Source organism: Dipodomys merriami, unplaced genomic scaffold, assembly GCF_024711535.1.
Source record: "Dipodomys merriami isolate MVZ:Mamm:240054 unplaced genomic scaffold, mDipMer1.0.p SCAF_4, whole genome shotgun sequence".
NCBI classification, from domain to species: domain Eukaryota; kingdom Metazoa; phylum Chordata; class Mammalia; order Rodentia; family Heteromyidae; genus Dipodomys; species Dipodomys merriami.
In genome coordinates, this window is record NW_027205603.1 from 80764789 (window position 1) to 80782530 (window position 17742).

The 17742-nt window shown below is 45.5% G+C and overlaps 1 protein-coding gene across 2 annotated transcripts in view; it reads left to right on the forward strand.

Annotated features, from left to right (window-relative positions):
• The first annotated feature begins 16113 nt into the window (after window positions 1-16113).
• Zhx2 (zinc fingers and homeoboxes 2) overlaps window positions 16114-17742 on the forward strand; it is a 123514-nt gene continuing 121885 nt past the window's right edge. The window contains exon 1 of one of the 2 annotated variants that reach the window (XM_069991335.1): window positions 16114-16164. The gene's annotated coding sequence lies outside the window, so the exon portion shown is untranslated. Of the gene's footprint in view, window positions 16165-16185; window positions 16497-17742 lie in introns of those variants that run through there. The other variant, XM_069991334.1, reaches the window with a different exon arrangement.

The following is a 17742-nucleotide window of genomic DNA, read 5'->3' on the forward strand; positions in this document are numbered from 1 at the left end:
CATGAATATGGATGAATTAGATATAATCACAAAAAATCTTTAAGAAAATATTAGCAAACCAAATTGGTCATATGTAAAAATAAGTATACATCAGCATAACCCACCATGGTAACAGACTAAAGAAGAAAAAAAGCATATTATCAAGTCATTCGACAAAGACAAAGCATTTGACACCATCCAACAGCTATTCATAATTTATTCTTTTTTAAATTTTCACTCTCCCGTTCCTCTTTAGAATTTAGTTTTAAAAAGCCAGACACCAGTGGCTTTTGTCTATAACCAGAGGTACTCAAGGAGGCTGAGATGTAGAGAATTGAGGTTCAAAGTCAGCCTGCTGAGAAAAGTCCAAGAGACTCCATCTCACAGGAAAAAAAGCAGGGATGGAAGCATGGACTATGTGAAAGAGTACTAGCTGAACAAGCATGAGGCTTGGGGTTCAAACCCCAGTAATAGGTGTGTGTGTGTGTGTGTGTGTGTGAGAGAGAGAGAGAGAGAGAGAGAGAGAGAGAGAGAGAGAGAGAGAGAGAGAGAGACAGACAGACAGACAGACAGACAGACAGACAGACACAGAGACAGAGACAGAGACAGAGAGAGACAGAGACAGAGACAGAGACAGAAACAGAGACAGAGATAGAGACAGAGGAAGAGAGGGGTGGGTAATGAACTCAGGAAGGTAGGAAAAGTGAAGAACTTTCTCAAATTTCTCCTATAAAAATCCTATAACTAGTAAAAGAATGAGGGTTCTCTGTCTAATATTTGGGAAAAGGTAAAATATACATTCTCACTTTTATTCAATGTACTACTGGAAGTTGCAGCCAGTATAATAAAGTAAGGAAAAGCAAGTAGAATAGCAAATGACATGATAGTGTATGTAGAAAATCTCAAGGAATCTACCAAAAAGCATCTTAAAACTAAAAAGTAAGATTGCAGGATGCAAGACAAACATCTGAAAATCAATAATACTCTCACATACTAACAATGAACACATGGGTAATAAAATTAAAAATATAATGCCATCGACGATCACTCAAAAATAATACTTAGGTTCAAAATAACCACACATGCATAGGAAACTGTATAATGATAATGAAAATAGTTGAAGAATAAATACATGAAGATGCATATTGTATTCATAAGTTGGAACGTTTCACATAGTAAAGATGTCAGTTTTTTTCCAAAATGGTACAAAAGTTTTATGCAATTCTTATCAAAGTCCCAGCAAGGATTTTTATAGACACAAACTATATTGTTCTAGAATTTATAAGAAAACCAAAGTTACTCCGAAAAGAATAAAGTATGAAGAATCATTCTACCCAATTTCAAGACATTATACAGCTATGACAATCCAACTTGTATGGTACTCGAATAAAGACAAAAGTCAAAGGAACAGAACAGAGAACCCAAAAATAGACCTATACCTGCTTGTCATTTTCAACAAATGTTTGGAACAATTGGACATCTACAGGTAAGAAGAAAAGAATCTCAGTTCAAGTTTTATACCTTCAGGATCTGTAGCTACACAAAGAATTTACAGATTTGATACCAAAAGTATGATTCATAAAGAAATAAAAATTAGATTTCAAGCCGGGCACCAGTGGCTCACGCCTGTAATCCTAGCTACTCAGGAGGCTGAGATCTGAGGATCGCGGTTCAAAGCCAGCCCAGGCAGGGAAGACTGTGAGACTCCAATTTCCAACAAACCACTAGAAAAACCGGAAGTGGCACTGTAGCTCAAGCAGTACAGCACTCGCCTTGAGCTGAAGAGCTGAGGGTCAGCGCCCAGGCCCAGAGTTCAAGACCCATGACCAACCAAAAAAAAAGTTAGATTTCATCAAAATTTAAAAAAAAAAAAAAACACTTCACTCTCTGAAAGACCATGTCAAGACTACAGAAAAAAACATAATCTCAGCAATTCTGGAAACAGAGATTTTTTTTTAAATCATAGTTTAGGAATCATAGTTTGAAGCCAACCTAAACCAAAAAAGTTAACAAGACCTTGTCTCAAAAAAAGAAAAAAGGGCTAGAAGGTGACTCAGTGGTAAAGTGCTTGCCTTGCATGCATGAGGCCCTGGGTTCAATTCCTCAGCACCACATAAGCAGAAAAAGCCAGAAGTGGCGCTGTGGCTCAAGTGGCAGGGTGCTAGCCTTGAGCTGAAGAGCTAAGGGACAGTGCCCAGGCCTAGAGTTCAGGCCATACAATCGACAGGAAAAGAGAAGAAGAAGAAGAAGAGGAGGAGGAGGAGGAGAAGGAGGAGGAGGAGGAGGAGGAGGAGGAGGAGGAGGAGGAGGAGGAGGAGGAGGAGGAGGAGGAGGAGGAGGAGGAGGAGGAGGAGGAGGAGGAGGAGGAGGAGGAGAAGAAGAAGAAGAAGAAGAAGAAGAAGAAGAAGAAGAAGAAGAAGAAGAAGAAGAAGAAGAAGAAGAAGAAGAAGAAGAAGAAGAAGAAGAAGAAGAAGAGGAAGAGGAAGAGGAAGAGGAAGAGGAAGAGGAAGAGGAAGAAGAAGAAGAGAAGGAAGAAGAAGGAAGAAGGAAGGGAGGAGGAGGAGGAGGAGGAGGAGAGAGGAGGAGGAGGAGGAGGAGGAGGGGGAGGGAGGAGGAGGAGGAGGAGGAGGAGGAGAGAGGAGGAGGAGGAGGAGGAGGAGGAGGAGGAGGAGGAGGAGGAGGAGAGGAGGAGGAAGAGAAGAAGAAGAAGAAGAAGAAGAAGAAGAAGAAGAAGAACAAGAAGAAGAAGAAGAAGAAGAAGAAGAACAAGAAGAAGAAGAAGAAGAAGAAGAAGAAGAAGAAGAAGAAGAAGAAGAAGAAGAAGAAGAAGAAGAAGAAGAAGAAGAAGAAGAAGAAGAAGAAGAAGAAGAAGAAGAACAAGAACAAGAACAAGAACAAGAACAAGAACAAGAACAAGAACAAGAACAAGAAGAAGAAGAACAAGAAGAACAAGAAGAACAAGAAGAAGAAGAAGAAGAAGAAGAAGAAGAAGAAGAAGAAGAAGAAGAAGAAGAAGAACAAGAACAAGAACAAGAACAAGAACAAGAACAAGAACAAGAACAAGAAGAAGAAGAAGAAGAGAATGAAGAAGAAGGAAGAAGGAAGGGAGGAGGAGGAGGAGGAGGAGGAGGAGCTGGATGCAATGCTGCATAGCTGTAATCTCAAATACTAGGCAGAGATAGGAAGATCACAGTCCAAACCTGACTCACCACCAGACCCTATTTGAAAGCAAAATTGAAGCAAAAAAAAAAAAAAAGCCAAGGGTATGGCTGAAATAGTAGAGCACTTCCTAGTTCAAGCCCTAAGTGCAAAATCTTATTACACACACAAAAAAAAAATGGTGAAAATCAAACTATAGAATAGTGAGAAGGAAAACATTTACAAATGCCATATCCAACAAAGTAATTACATCTAGGATTAACTAAAGCTGTTCAAAACTCAACAATAAAAAAAAAATAAACAGCCCAAGTAGCCACTGAGTAAGAGAATATTTTCTCCCTTCCAGGAGGCATAGATGGCTCGTAAATACATCAAAGACGTTCAACATCATTAGCCATTAGGGAAATGCAAATTAAAACCACAGTGAGTTACCACTACACAGCTACACAGCTAGCACCCCATACTGTTACACTCTCTGTTTCTGTGGCTCAAGAATTCAGACAAAGGACACATCTCTGTTCCTCAAAGTCTGGAATATCATCTTGTAGGACCCAATCCCAAATGATGGAGCAGCAGGAAGCTGGCACTGCCTGGAGACATCCATCCCTTTCCTGTCTGTCCCTGGATGTTCACTGTAGCCTGGAGCCTCAGCTGGAGCTGCTGACTGCCACCCACTCATGTCCTCTCCTTGTGTGCAGAGGGAAGTTCACAGCATGGCAGCTTCCAGGGATTCAGACTTACTGTACAGTTCCTCAATCCCTTAAACCCAAGGGTCACAGCACACAAGGGAGAAAGGCGTCGTTGTTCTTGTTTGTGACTTAGCCTCAGAAATCACAGACTCATTCTGCAGCACATTATTGGCCAAAGCCTTCACAAACCCACCCATCCAGGTTCAAAAGAGGAATGTAGACCCTAGGTTCTAAGAGAGGGAGGTAAGATCACTTTATTGAATAGCTACTGGGATGGGGTGGGGCTTTACCGTCTGCTGCACTAGTCAGATCCCACTTTTTCTGTGGGATCTTGCTTCCCACCCCCAGAATTCTATCCAAATGATCTCTGATCTTTGGTTCCAAAGGCTTGAGGGCGGATGTTTCCACTTCCTTTGTGTTCATACAGAGAGCAGGAATCTGAGGAATTCTTGTTCATTTTTCCTCTAACTCTTTCTTCCCAAGCTAAACACATCTGTTCATGGAAGGTTGGGGGGTGGGGAGGAGAATCTTCTCTTTTTCATATTTTCTTTCTAAAATTTGTTGTCCTAAGTTCTTTCCCTTCCCCTCAGAATCCATATTATTAGAACTAGAAATCCAAGAATTTGCTCACGAATGCAAAGTTTGCCTCCTTCCTTCTCTAAGTTCTTTTTCATTCCTACTTGGATGGGGTGCAGAGAAATCACAAGGAATAGAAAGAAATGCACAAAAGTCAGTCAATCAGTTAATATTCCCAACAATGCTCAATTACCACAATACCACCTCTGTCAGCATCTCAATGCAACTTGACCTATTCCTGGAATAAATAGTACCTGTTTTCTCTGCCCAAGTTAGTACAAGGAGAGAGTATATATTGGGTCCTGAAACATCATCCTTATCATTGATAGAAGCCAAGCCAAATGAGGCGGTGTCATAGATTCATATTATGAACTGAAGGTTTGTGACCCCCAACTCAAATGCTGAAGGCCTATTCCCCACTATTCCCAGTGTGTTGCTATTTGGAGAAGTGGTCTTTGCTGAGGGTAATTAGGGTTAAATTTTGTTAGGAGAATGGAACCTTCATGATGGGGTTAAAGCTCTTATAACAGACAACAGTATGCTCTCTCTCTCTCTCTCTCTCTCTCTCTCTCTCTCTCTCTCTCTCTCTCTCTCTCTCTCTCTCTCCACCATACTCTCTCTCTCTCTCTCTTTCTCTCTCTCTCTCTCTCTCCCCACCATGTGCACACATGGAGGTCATGTAAGCAAACAAGATGAGAGAAGAGAAGAGAGCCAAGAGAGCTCAGAATGAAACCTACCCTAACAGAACCTTGATCTTGAACTTTCCATCCTCCACCACTGTCAGAAAGTATTTGTTGTTTAAGCCATCCAGCCTACTGCATTTTGTTTTGACCACCGCATGTGATTTCTAACACATACTTAGCATTAAGAGCAGGCTACTGTTAAGCTAAAGGCCTAAACATGTGGAAGCGACTTTGGAACTGGACAATAGGTAGAGGCTCAGCTTTTGAGATATGCTCTGGCACAGTGGATCTAAAAGGCATCTGGTGAGTTCTCAGAAAGAAAAGAGGAAAGCTGGAGAGAAAGCTTCATGTTTTTAGAGAATTTATAAGTAATGAATGCAATGATGGTACCAATATGAAAGGTAAAACCATGTAGCAAAGTCTCAGATGAAAGCAATAAGGCACTACTTTATTGGACACTGAAGAAAGGTGCTTCTCGAAATAAAATGGCAGAGAACTTGCATGAACTATGTTCTACTGGTCTGTAGAAGGTAGAACTTGCAAGCAGTGAACTCAAGTATTTCACAGCAAAGTGTTGAAGGAGCAGCTTGGTTCTATCTGATTGATTATTGTAAAATACAAATACAAAGGGGCAAATTGAAGAAGGGGTTGCTAAGCAAAACAGAACTTGATGATCTGGAACATTCTCATCCTATTCATATTGCAAAAAAAAAAAAAAAATGAGAAAGTATGTACTGAAGAATCCAAGAGTATGCCCGGACTATCATTCAGAGAAAAAAAAAAGTTTATGGGATTCTGTAAGCAGAAATATTGCTAATTGGATCTGAAGGGGAGGGACTCTACAGGACAAAATGAGAAAAAAGTTTGTTAAACTCTTTCTCACATTTGATAAGATAGTATGGTAGACAGCCAGCTGAAGGTGTGTGGAAAAAATTACCTCCCAGATGACTTAGGAATCCCTAGGATCATTGACTTGGTTTCCACAGGCCAGACGCCCAGCAGGGCAAGAGCTATGATTATGTCTTAGAGCTAGGAGAATGGTGCTGCTACCTCAGTGGGCAGAGTGTAGAGTACAAACTGTAAGGAATTACTCTGGAGTCTTAGAAAGCTGGTGTCATTTGCTTTGCTAGACTCTGGGCTTGCTTGGGGTGTATCATGTCTTTCTTCCTTCTGATCTCTCTCACGTTGAATGAAAACGTCTGTCCAATTCCTGACCACCAGTGTATTTTGGGAACACAGTGTTCACATGGCAAACAGAACACATGGTTTCAGAAGTTTACAACCACAGAGGAATTCTGTCTCAGGATGAATATTGCCCTTATTTACACTCATAGGTGTGCTTTGTTTTTTTAGGTTAAAATGCAAACAGTAGTACAATTTATATTATTTACAGAAGACAGGTAATACAAAAAGGGAGTTTCAAATACTAAAACAGATTATTGATAAAAGTTTGAATGTAAATATATTTTAAATTTGGGGAGTTTATTTTATTAAGTGTGATGTACAGAGGGGTTAAAGTTACACAAGTAAGGTAACGAGTACATTTCTTGTCCAACATTGTTACCCCTTCCCTCATTTTCTCCCACTCCCCCCACCCCTGACTTCCCTCATATGTGTTTTAGATTGCATTTTAAAAGATTTTAGGTTTAACAGATCCTTCAGAAATGAGTTTAAAATCTTTGGAACCATTGATACAAAATGAATATATTGTTGCATATGAGAAATAGAGTGTTGTGGGCTGAATTTGTCGCTACAAATTCAAGTGTTGACTCGCTAGCTTCTTGTTGTAATGGCAATTGATGGTAGGGTCTTTGGAAAGAAACCAGAGTGAGCTGAGGACATGAGGGTAAGACTTTCATAGTAAGATTTTTGTTCTTAGAAAATGAGATACTGCTGGGCACCAGTGGTTCATGTTTGCATGAGGCCGAGATATGAGGATCACAGTTCAAAGCCAGCCTGAGCAGGAAAGTCTGTAATACTCTTATCTGCAATTAACCACCAAAAAGCCAGAAGAGGAACTATGGCTTGAGTGGTAGAGCACTAGCCTTTAGCAACAAAGCTTAGGGACATCACCCAGGCCCTGAGTACAAGCCCCATTACTAGCTAAAAAAAAAAAAAAAAAAAAAAGGAAGGAAGAGAAAGAGTGAGAAAGAAGGAAGGAAAGAAAGAAAGAATGATGAAAGAAAAGAAAAAAAGGGGCTAGGTGCCAGTGGCTCACACCTGTAATCCTAGCTACTCAGGAGGCTGAGATCTGAGGACCAAGATTCAAAGCCAGCGTGGGCAGGAAAGTCTGTGAGACTGTTATCTCCAATGAACCACCGGAAGTGGCACTGTGGCTCAAGTGATAGAGCACATGCCTTGAGCTAAAGAGCTCAGGGACAGCACCCAGGCCCAGAGTTCAAAAAAAAAAAAAGGAAAAAGAAAGTGCGTTATTGTTTTCTCTGATTACACAAGAAAGACGTCATGTGAGCTGACTGAGCAGGGTTAGCACTGTTTGCTTTTGTGGATTAACTTTTACTATTACCTTCCATTTGTTAAATATTGTTATCTAGTGCTAGATTTTCTGATTCTTAGTATACTAGGTATATTATTATAACTGCTATTAATAAAGATTTGCATTTACATTTTAGCATGAATCAATGTAAATAAAATATTAAATAATACTGCAGGGAGTATATACATATACTATTAGAGGAAAAACTGTGAAGATGGTATACCTGTGAGTTAACTTGGGAGACACAGGATAATTTCCACCCAATTTGGTTGATTTCCAATCAGCTAAACTTGAGTTCAAGTCCTGCTATACACATATTGCCCATGGATAATTTCTTAAATGTCTATGAGCCACAGTTTCTTCCTCCAAATTAAAGAAATAAACCCACTTACCAGGTTGTTGTGACAAGTCAATGAGAGAAAATTCAATAAGCACCTTCTAGGTGACCTGACACATAACAAGTACTTACAAATCTCATTGCATATGTATTGCTGAAGAATGGAAACATGGTGGTGGTGGTGGTGGTGGTGGCAATTCCAACCAGGAACTCATTCCAGAACCTACTGAGTATCTGCAATTGATAGAAATTACCTAGAGTATTCATCTGCTTATGGTCTGGGATGGGAGTCCTTAAGCTAATTCTAGATGGTGTGTGTGTGTGTGTGTGTGTGTGTATGTGTGTGTGTGTGTGTGTGTGTGTGTGTGTGTGTGTGTGTGTGTGTGTATTTGATACCAAGAAAAGAGTTTGAGTCAGAAAAATAGCCATAGGCCAAGAACCTTCTCTAATTCTTTTCCTGGACTTTTTATGATCTCAGCATCCAAGGTGCTGTACTCCCATGGCTCAACTCTGCCTGGGTATCAGCTGGCAGCTCAGTGAAGCTGTGGTCTTCAGTGTGATTCTGCTCTCCGAGATTTGGGCTGCTCACAGCATGGATTCCATGAGAAAAGAAGCAGAAACTTCTGGTCCCTTAAAAGATAGCTGGGCTCAGATGTTTCCAAATGTCACTTCCACTGCATCCAAAGCCATCACAGGACCAGTCGAGATCTAAAAGGAGGGAGGTAAGTCAAACTTGGTCTCTTAATAATGAAGGCATCCCAGGAGACTATTTACCACACTTCCACAGCAAAGGACTTTTACTCTTGAACTATGTGTATATTTTAACTCAGCCACATTTATTTAAGCATTTAGGCTAAGAAAGTAATCATAATGGACTCAGAAAATGTAACAGAAGATTGCCCATTGAAAATAACTAAGTGTAGCTACCTCACCCCCATCATCAGTGGACCAGTTAAATCCAATGGAGGTTTTAGAAGTTCATGCCCTGAAACCATAGAATTAGATTCAAACCCAACTTAATATCTGGATGATGTTGAACGAGGCTCTTAAGCTCAGAGTTTCAATGTCTGTGAAATGGAGATAAGAAAAACACAGGTTTCCGTGAGATTTCAATGATATGCTTTATATAAAAGGCCTTCCACATAGTGACTCACTATTTGTGAACTGCATTGGTATACACAGGTCCAGTTGCCATTTCTAGACACATTTCTGGGCACTTTTCTGGACACATTTCTAGGGATTCTTGCTTCTACTTTCTCAGTTACCTCTGACCAATGAGTTATAAGTAAAAGCTATTTCCAGGTGAAACAATTAATCTTTTCCTTCTTGCCCAACACTAGCAAAGTTTTATGGATACTGTAACTGCTTTTCAGGTTGGATCCTTGAGTGACTATAATGACCTAGTATCAAGGGCAAAAACCAAATCTGGATGGTTTCAGTTACTGAGACCAGGGGTCTTTTGTCAGTGCAGAATAAACCAGCCTATACAATGTCTGATACATAAACTGACTTATACAATGCTCTTGCAATAAATAATATCATTATGATGCTATTGAAAATGGAATATAAACCAGGTACCAGGGGCTCATGCCTGTAATCCTAACTACTCAGGAAGCTGAGATTTACAGAACTGTGGTTCAATGCCAGCCTGGACAGGAAAGTCCACAGGACTCCATCTCCAAAAAAATGAACATAAAACAGGGCTGGAGGCCTGGCTCAAGTAATACAACACCAGCCAACCAAGCTGAGTAAGACCCTATGTTCAAACACTGCAAAAAAGAATATTAAAAGGCATAAGAAATGTCAATGCTGTATAAAAATTAGTTATAAGGAGAACATAGGCACTCTAGACAATTTACTTAAATACTTGTACAGTTCCTACCAGGTTTCCTTCAATATTATTCACTCAAACATTAGATCAAAAAGTCATTTTCCCTATCTTTTTTGAGAAGATTTAATTTATCATAATGGAATTTATCACCAACTTGTATAATTATAGGGGGGAAGTACATATCACATTTTTTATGATCTGAAGTTTCAAGCACCCACTGGAAGTTTTGAAACTTTTCTCTCATGGATAAAGGAGGGGACTACTATATATATATGGGGGGGTGTTTTTGTGTGTTAACTTATTATCTATATCTAAGTTCAGTATCCCCCAACCCCTAGAGCAATATGTGAAAAGAAGTAGATACTTTTTTTAAAAATAGGCATAAATGTTTACAGTACTTGCTTCTAGGGGGTAAAATTGAGTAATCTCTACTTATCATTTATCTAATGTATTTATTTTTGTGTATTATACATTATATATCGTCTGTGATAAGAGAGAACATTTAAATAACATATTGCTCACATATGGTATATTTATATATAAATTTTGCTTATGTATACACATTATTCCTTCAACAAATGTTTTATAGATGTGAAATGAGCAATGAATGTGTACTTGTTTTTATATGAGAAGTGATGGAAACAGAGGAGTGGCTCGAGTGGTAGAACACCAGTCTTGAACGAAAATGCCAAGCAAGAGCATGAAGCCCTGAATCCAAGCCCTAGTACCAGCACCAGAAGAGACAGAGAGAGATTTGGGGGGCTCCCAATGGGCTAAGCACTATAGCTCAATAGAGGAACAGTCTCAACCATACCTGGGAGAGAGGTATTATCATTATAGCTAAGATTACTAAAATTCAGAGAAGTGAGCACTGGAGCTTCAATGCCATAGCTACCAAATACCTAACTAGGGCAAGGGAACTCGGACACTTCACAATACATACCTAAGCTCATTGTTAGAATAAAGGAGCCCATTCACTCAGCGTCTCACTGGAGGCACACACAAACTTTCTGTAGGCAGCCAGAAGGTATTGTTATATCTCAACTTTCACCACAAAGTCACAGGTCTCTCTGCCTCCTACAGGCCTTGAAGCAGGTGTTTCTTGGCCCTGGAAAGCCATCCCTGCTCCCCCCACTCCCCTCCCACACCTCCACACTTTGGCTGTACTGATCTTTCATGGCTCTTTACATATTGACTGAGATGCAATTCTGTTTCAGGAGGTTTTGTTGTTTATAAGCAAATCCACAGGGAGCGAACATAAGGCAGAATTGGAAGACTTGAGATCTGATCTTGGCACCATCACAGCAACCTATCACCACAAAGCTATCAAATGAGTTGGCTCAGCTGGGTGTGAGTGGCTCACACCTATAATCCTAGCTACTCAAGAAGCTGAGATCTGAGGATTGTGGTTTGAAGCTAGACTGGGCAGGAAAGTCTGTGAGACTCTTATCTCCAAATAATTAGCAAAAAAGCCACACATGGAGCTGTGGCTCAAATGTAGAACACTAGCTTTGAGTACAAAAGCTCAGGAACAGCACCCAGACCCTCAGTTCAAGCCTGAGACCAATCACCCCCTCAAAAAAAAAAAAAACAAAAAAAAAAACATTGCTGGCTAGAAAAACAGAAAGACCTACCTAAGAACCAGTACAGACCTGATGCTTCTTGTGCTAATCCAAGAAAAGACAGACACTCCATGCATTTCCTCACCATACAAAGAACTCACACACCACAGCAACAGCAGCCTCCATCCTGGAGAAACAAAGCACTTTGTAAGACCCTTCCAGGTAAACAGAAGATGCATGTATTCCTGAGTGCTTTGGTTTTCTGCTATTGGAAGAGCCTGGCAAGAGGTGCACTCACTGAGCCCAGTTAGTTATCAGAAAGGTGAGATTGTGAAGTGGCTATAGACTCTTGTCTCTGACCCCTCACGAAACCATTATAAAGCCCACTTGCTTCCATTTGCATTGAGCAATTTGCTCTACTTCCCTGGGCCTCCTCATCTATAAAACATGGATTAGTCCTATAACTTATCTTGACAGTAGTTCTTCAGGCATGTCCAGAGAATCTGGAGACCCAATCAGAGATCGTTTCAGATGGTCCTCAAGGTCAAAAATGTTTTTATAGAAGTGCTGAAATATGATGTGCCCTTTTCATTTATTCTTATTCTTTCTCTGGTGCAGTCGAGTTTTCCAAAGGCTACATGTTATCTGTTGAGATCATTGTTCTGATGCCCAACAGAAAGTATGTTTACCAATTCTTTTTTTATTTTAGTCTTGCAGGAAAATGAGTGGAACTGGAGATCATCATGTTGTGAGAAATAAGTCAGATTCAAAAGGACAAATAGTGTCTCTTTTCTCTCTTATGTGGGATCTAAATTCTTTTTTAAAAAAGAATGAAATAGAAGGATGAATATTAGGGAAGAGAAAAGGGGGATAGGGAACAGAGAGAGTAATGGGGAGGGGAGGGTGTATAGGATCAAAACGCATTATATACATGTTTTAAAATATCACAACAACCCGCTGCTGGTGGCTCATGCCTGTAATCCTAGCTAATCAGGAAGATGAGCTCTAAGGAACATGGTTCTAAGTCAACCCAGGCAGAAAAGTCCCTGTGAGACTCATCTCCAGTTAAGCACTCAAAAACCAGAAGTGGTGCTATGGCTCAAAGTGGTAGAGCACTAGCCTTGAGCAAAAGAGCTCAAGCACCGCACCTAGACCCTGAGTTCAAGCCCCACAACTGACCAAAAAAGTCACAAGCAAGCCCATTTTACACTTAATATATGCTAATGAAGCATTTTAAAGGTAATTGGAAATATGCTAAATGTATATACACACATACATATGTGTGTATGTATAATCACATAAATAAAAATGTTTTTAGAGTCTTTAATACAAAACATTTTGAGAGTAGCTATATGATAGGGCTTTATAGATTCGCAATTCATTTATACATATAAGGGACTGAATAAAACATTACCCATATAAAACTGATCATGAAGCTCTTGAATACTGTCTGGTAAGGGTCCACTTACATGCCTCCATATACACTAAGTAGGATCTCAGAACTTACTGCAAAACTCACCCTTATTTTCAGTTTTTGTTTCTTTGTTCTGTTGTCAGTACTAAGATTTGAACTCAGGGTCTCATGCTCTTAGATTTTTCTACTTAAGGATGGCACTCTACTACTTGAACCATACCTCTACTCTGGCTTTTTGCTGGTTAATTGGAGGTAAGAGTTTCACTGACTTTTCTGCATGGGCTGGTTTTGAACCACAATTCTCAACTCTCAGCCTCCTGAGTAGCTACAATTATAGACATGAGTCAATGCCTTGCTCCTTTGCTGTTTTTTTTAATATGGTGAAAGTTGGGTCTGGGTTAAACTCTGGACCATTTAAAGACACTTCAGTGTCCAGTGTCAGTGAAATCCAAGTGTCCTGAAGATACACTGTAGAATGTTCCAGAGGGTCACAGATTCCCTCACTCATTCTGGCCCTACCCTTGCTATATATAATCCATACCCAGACAGAAGCAGGTAGCAATGAGGTAGACACAAGGAAAGTGTGTATTATTGAAAATTCTCACAAGTAATGGACGATCAAAGGAGATGCAGCCTCAAAATAGAATAGCTTCCTTAAGGTTTGGCCAATTTCCATGGAAACAGACTGAAAAGTGAACCTATTTAAAAAGGTGGGGAGGAATGGCCTGAGGGGCATAACAATACAAACCCAGTGAAAATGGTGAGTTGGAGTTGTTTTGTTTTCTCTTTCTTTAACTAGTTTTCCCCTTGAGGGGGTGGGGAGGGAGAGACAGCACCCCTAAATGCTGAAGTTGAAGGTGAGATAAATAAAGCACTTAGCTAATAGGGTACTTAAAGACTGAATGTCAGGAGGAGTGACTTTGATCACAAGCACCATCCCTACAAACCCCCAGTTCGAATTAAAAGCCCTTTGTACGAATTTTCTTTCTTTCTTTCTTTCTTTCTTTCTTTCTTTCTTTCTTTCTTTCTTTCTTTCTTTCTTTCTTTTTTTGTCTGAGAAAGAAGCAGCATGATCTGTGTCACAGTCATCGAGAGGTCTTAACACAATCTGGTTAAGAACTGAGCAGATTTGCCTTTCTAATCTGCCAGCCTCGTGGGCAAAAGATCTCTGCCAGGCCAAGCCCTGGTTTTCTGGGCTGGAAAAAAGGCAAACAGACCCTACTTCAGCAATCACCCAATCAACGGGGATTAGTACACAACTTTCGCTAGCTATTTTAATTGTCAAACACATACACAATATGTGTATACGGGGGGAGAGAGACAGAGACAGAGACAGAGACAGAGACAGAGAGAGGCCAGTGGTTCACTGCTGTAACACTAGCTACTCAGCAGGCTGAGATCTGAGTATGCAGGTTGGAATCCAGCCTGGGCAGGAAAAGTCTCAAGACTCTTGTCTCCATTAACTACCCAAAAAGCTGGGTGCCAGGCCTTGAGCCCAAGTCCCGAGTTCAAACCCCAGGACTAGCGTGTACAAACACACACACACACACACACACACACACACACACACACACACACACACACACACACACACACACACACACACACACAACACGAGAACCAAAGAGAAAGAGGAGCCCTTTAAAAAACACAAAAACAAAAACGCCTCGCGGAACTTCCTTCTCTCCAGACTAGGAAAAGAAAATTTTAAAGAAGAAAAGAAAAAGAAGCCCCCGGGGCCGGCCCCCCGTCAGCCCCCGAGGCCAGCGGCCCCCCACCAGCTCCCCGCCACCCGCCTCTCGCGCACGCGGCCACCTGTTGCCGCCCTCGCCCCCGGAGCCGCGTCGCCGGCCGCCGCTAGAGTTCGTGCTAATTCCCCGGAGCGGATCCGGCCGCCCCGGCCCGCCGCGCGCCGCGGGGTGGGCGGGCTGGGGGGGGGGACTCCGCGGTCTCCCCCCCGTCCCAAAGTCGCCCCCCTCCGTTTTCCCACGGAGCCCAGAGGATCCCCACAGGCCCCCCAGGCGGCATCTCCTGGTCCCCTTGTCCCCCGGCTCCCGTGCCGGGGGCGGGGCGGGGGGGCGCAGCGCACACCCCGGAGATCGCGTCGCGCCGGGGCCGAAACGCAGTCGGTGCGGGCAGGAAAGCAGCGCAGGCAGGTGGCTACGTGAGGCTCCCAAACGTCGGCCCCTCTCCCCGCCCCTCAGCGCTCGTTACCCTGGGGCCCAGCCCGGACCCCCGTGCGTCGCTGGCCAGGCTGCACCGCACTGGGTTGTAGGTATGGCATGGGGAGGGGGCGGCCTAGCGACCGCCTGACCGCGCCCCTCCCCCGAGCGCCCGATCCCCGCGGCCGCGGAGGCTGGGCGGGGGTCCGGGAAGCCTCGGAGTCCCGGCGGAGGCGGCCCGACCAGTGGAGGTCGGCTCCGGCCCCGCGTTGGTTTATTGGCTCTAAAGAGAGGAGGAGTGGGGGGAGAAAAACAAAAAAAAGTTCGAAGCTCCTTCCCGAGCCTGGGGCGAGCGGGCGCGAGCCGCAATCTCAGGCTCCCCGTCGGGGGTGATGTCACTCCGACTGGTTATGTAAGAGGGGTGGGGGGTCCCTTTCCCTCCCCGAGCCCCCTCCCCTTCCCCAGGCCCTCTCCTGGCTGATCCGGGAGCCCGGCCAGTGTCGCTCTCTAGACAAACATACGCAGACCTGGACCTAGATACATTGTAAGTTTTAAGTGCGGCTCCAAGGTTCCCGAGCCGGAAGACGAGGCGACGGCGCGCAGGTGGCGCCCTGGACTCGCGGTGTCCCCCCCCCCCCCGCCCCGCCGCGCTCGGCCGCCTCCCCCCTCCCCGCCCCCCCCCACGGCCAGCCCCGACGCGGGAGAGGGTCGCGGGGTTCCGGGGTCGCTGCCGGCTCCGAGCTAGAGCCGGGAGCGCCCCGCAATCCCTCGGCCCACCGCTCCACGTGCTCACGATCAACAGTTTGTCTGAGCTCCTCAGTGACACCTTGAACTTTTCATAAAGAAAATGGGTACTGCACCGGTAGGGCTTTTATATTTCTTTTTTGGTCGCCGTCGCGCTCGGCCTGGGTCCTACTTAATATTCAATGATGTGCCCGGCGCCTGCTCCTCCTCCTCCTCCTCCTGTCCTCCTCCTCCTCCTCCTCTCCTCCTCGCACAAATTCCACCGAGTCCGTTACTGGACTCAGACTTTGAAGTTCATTGAATACCTCCCCCCCCCCTCCGTGAACACTTTGGTCAGTTCACCAGAGCTTCTCAGGGCTAGCCGTCCTCGCCCCCCCCCCGCCCTCCCCGCCCTCCCGACCCCACTCCCGCCGGGAGCTGCCATGCCCGGAGGGGGCCGGCTCTGACTTTGTAACTTTGCGCGCAGCCCGAGCCGGGGTGGCAGTCGGGTTGGTGGTATCGTATGCAAATACGCATGCTGACGTGACAGATCATGTGAGTTTTGGCGTAGATTCCCCACTGATCGAGGCTTTTTTTTTTCTTCTTCTTCTTCTTTTTTTTTTCCTTTTTTTTTCTTTTTAAAGAATTTTTGTAGCTACCCTTCTCCGTACGGGGGCTTTGTTATTATTATTATTTTTTCCTGTCCGTCTGTCTGTCTGTCTGGCAGGCTGGCTTCCCACCCCCCCTCCTCCCCTTCTCTTTCCCACTGCGCCCGAGTCGGGGAGTGGGGAGTGGGTGGGGGGAGCCTGCAGAGTTCCATTTTGGAACAACCGCGCCTCGTCTCCGCGCTCCCAGCCCGGGTCCCCGCGTTCCCAACCCCGGCGCAGGTAAGAAACTTCGCCCCGGCGCCGAGCACCCCAACACCCGGCGCCGCCAACCCCGATCCCCCGCACGCCGCCCGCCTCCGGCTACTCCAAGCCCAACTTTCCCACCGCCGCCGCGGTTCCCGAAAACACAAACGTGTTGTTAATGGGACTTGGCGGGGCTGGGGATGGGGAACGGGGTGGGGGGGGGGTGGGGGCGCGGCGGGGGGGCCGCCCGCAGCCGGCGGCGGGAGAGAAATCAGCAGCTACCCAGGGAGGACGGAGGTCTAGGATCCAAAAAGAAAAACAGAAAACAGAGTTTTGATTCCAAGTTTGGATAAACGGGAGGCAGAGCGAGGAGGAGGAGGAGGAGGAGGAAAAACATGTCTACGTTTCCCTATGTCGACATAAGCCACAAAAAAATATGGCGTCCGCTTTCGACAGGGCGTTACGTAGGACCCGACTCCGTGTTTATTTATTTATTTTCGTGGCCGCCTCCCCTCCCTCCTGGGCCCCGCCGCGGCGCTTTGTGCGCACGGGGCAGGTTCCCGCGGGGACTCGGCCGGGACGCGGCCCCGGCTCCGCGCGCGGTGGGGCCGGCAGGGGCCGGGGGGCGGGGGGGGGGAGCCCGGCTGCGCCGCCGCCTCCCCGCGCTCCCCTCGTCTCCCGGTGACGATTCGCCGTAACCGGGTGGCAGGAAGCGTGACGCCGCCGCCGCGAGCCGGGGCGGCCGCTCCTCCCGGCGCTCCGGTGGCTGCCGGCGGCGGGCGCGCGCAGTGCGGGCGGCCGATCGGTTCCCAGGCGCGAGCCGGGGCCGGTGAGGGGCGCTGTCCCCACGCCCCGCTCAGGTGTGCGACGAGGAGGGGGAGGGGAGGGCCGGAGGGCGGGGGCAGGCGGGGACCCCCCACACCCCTACCCCACCCCCGGCCCGCGGTCCGCTTCGCCCACGGCGCGTCCCTGCCAGCGCCAGCCCCGTAAGGTCCGCCCCCCCCCCCGCCCGCCGCCCCCTCCTGCACGGGGCTCGGCTTTGCCATCGGACCCCACAAGAGGTTAATCTTTGTGGGCGTCTCGGCCTCTTTGTGGCGTCCCCAGGCAGGACTTGGGATCCTCGGCTTTGCAAACTTGCCCTCCCCGCCCCCCCCCCCCTCCACACCCGCTTTGCCGGAGGCTGCGCGGACACACGGCGGAGATGAGCGGAAAGTTGGAGAGCAGCAAGCATCACAGGACGGTCCCTTTGGCCTCCTGGCTGTGCAGAGCTTGGGGAGGAGGA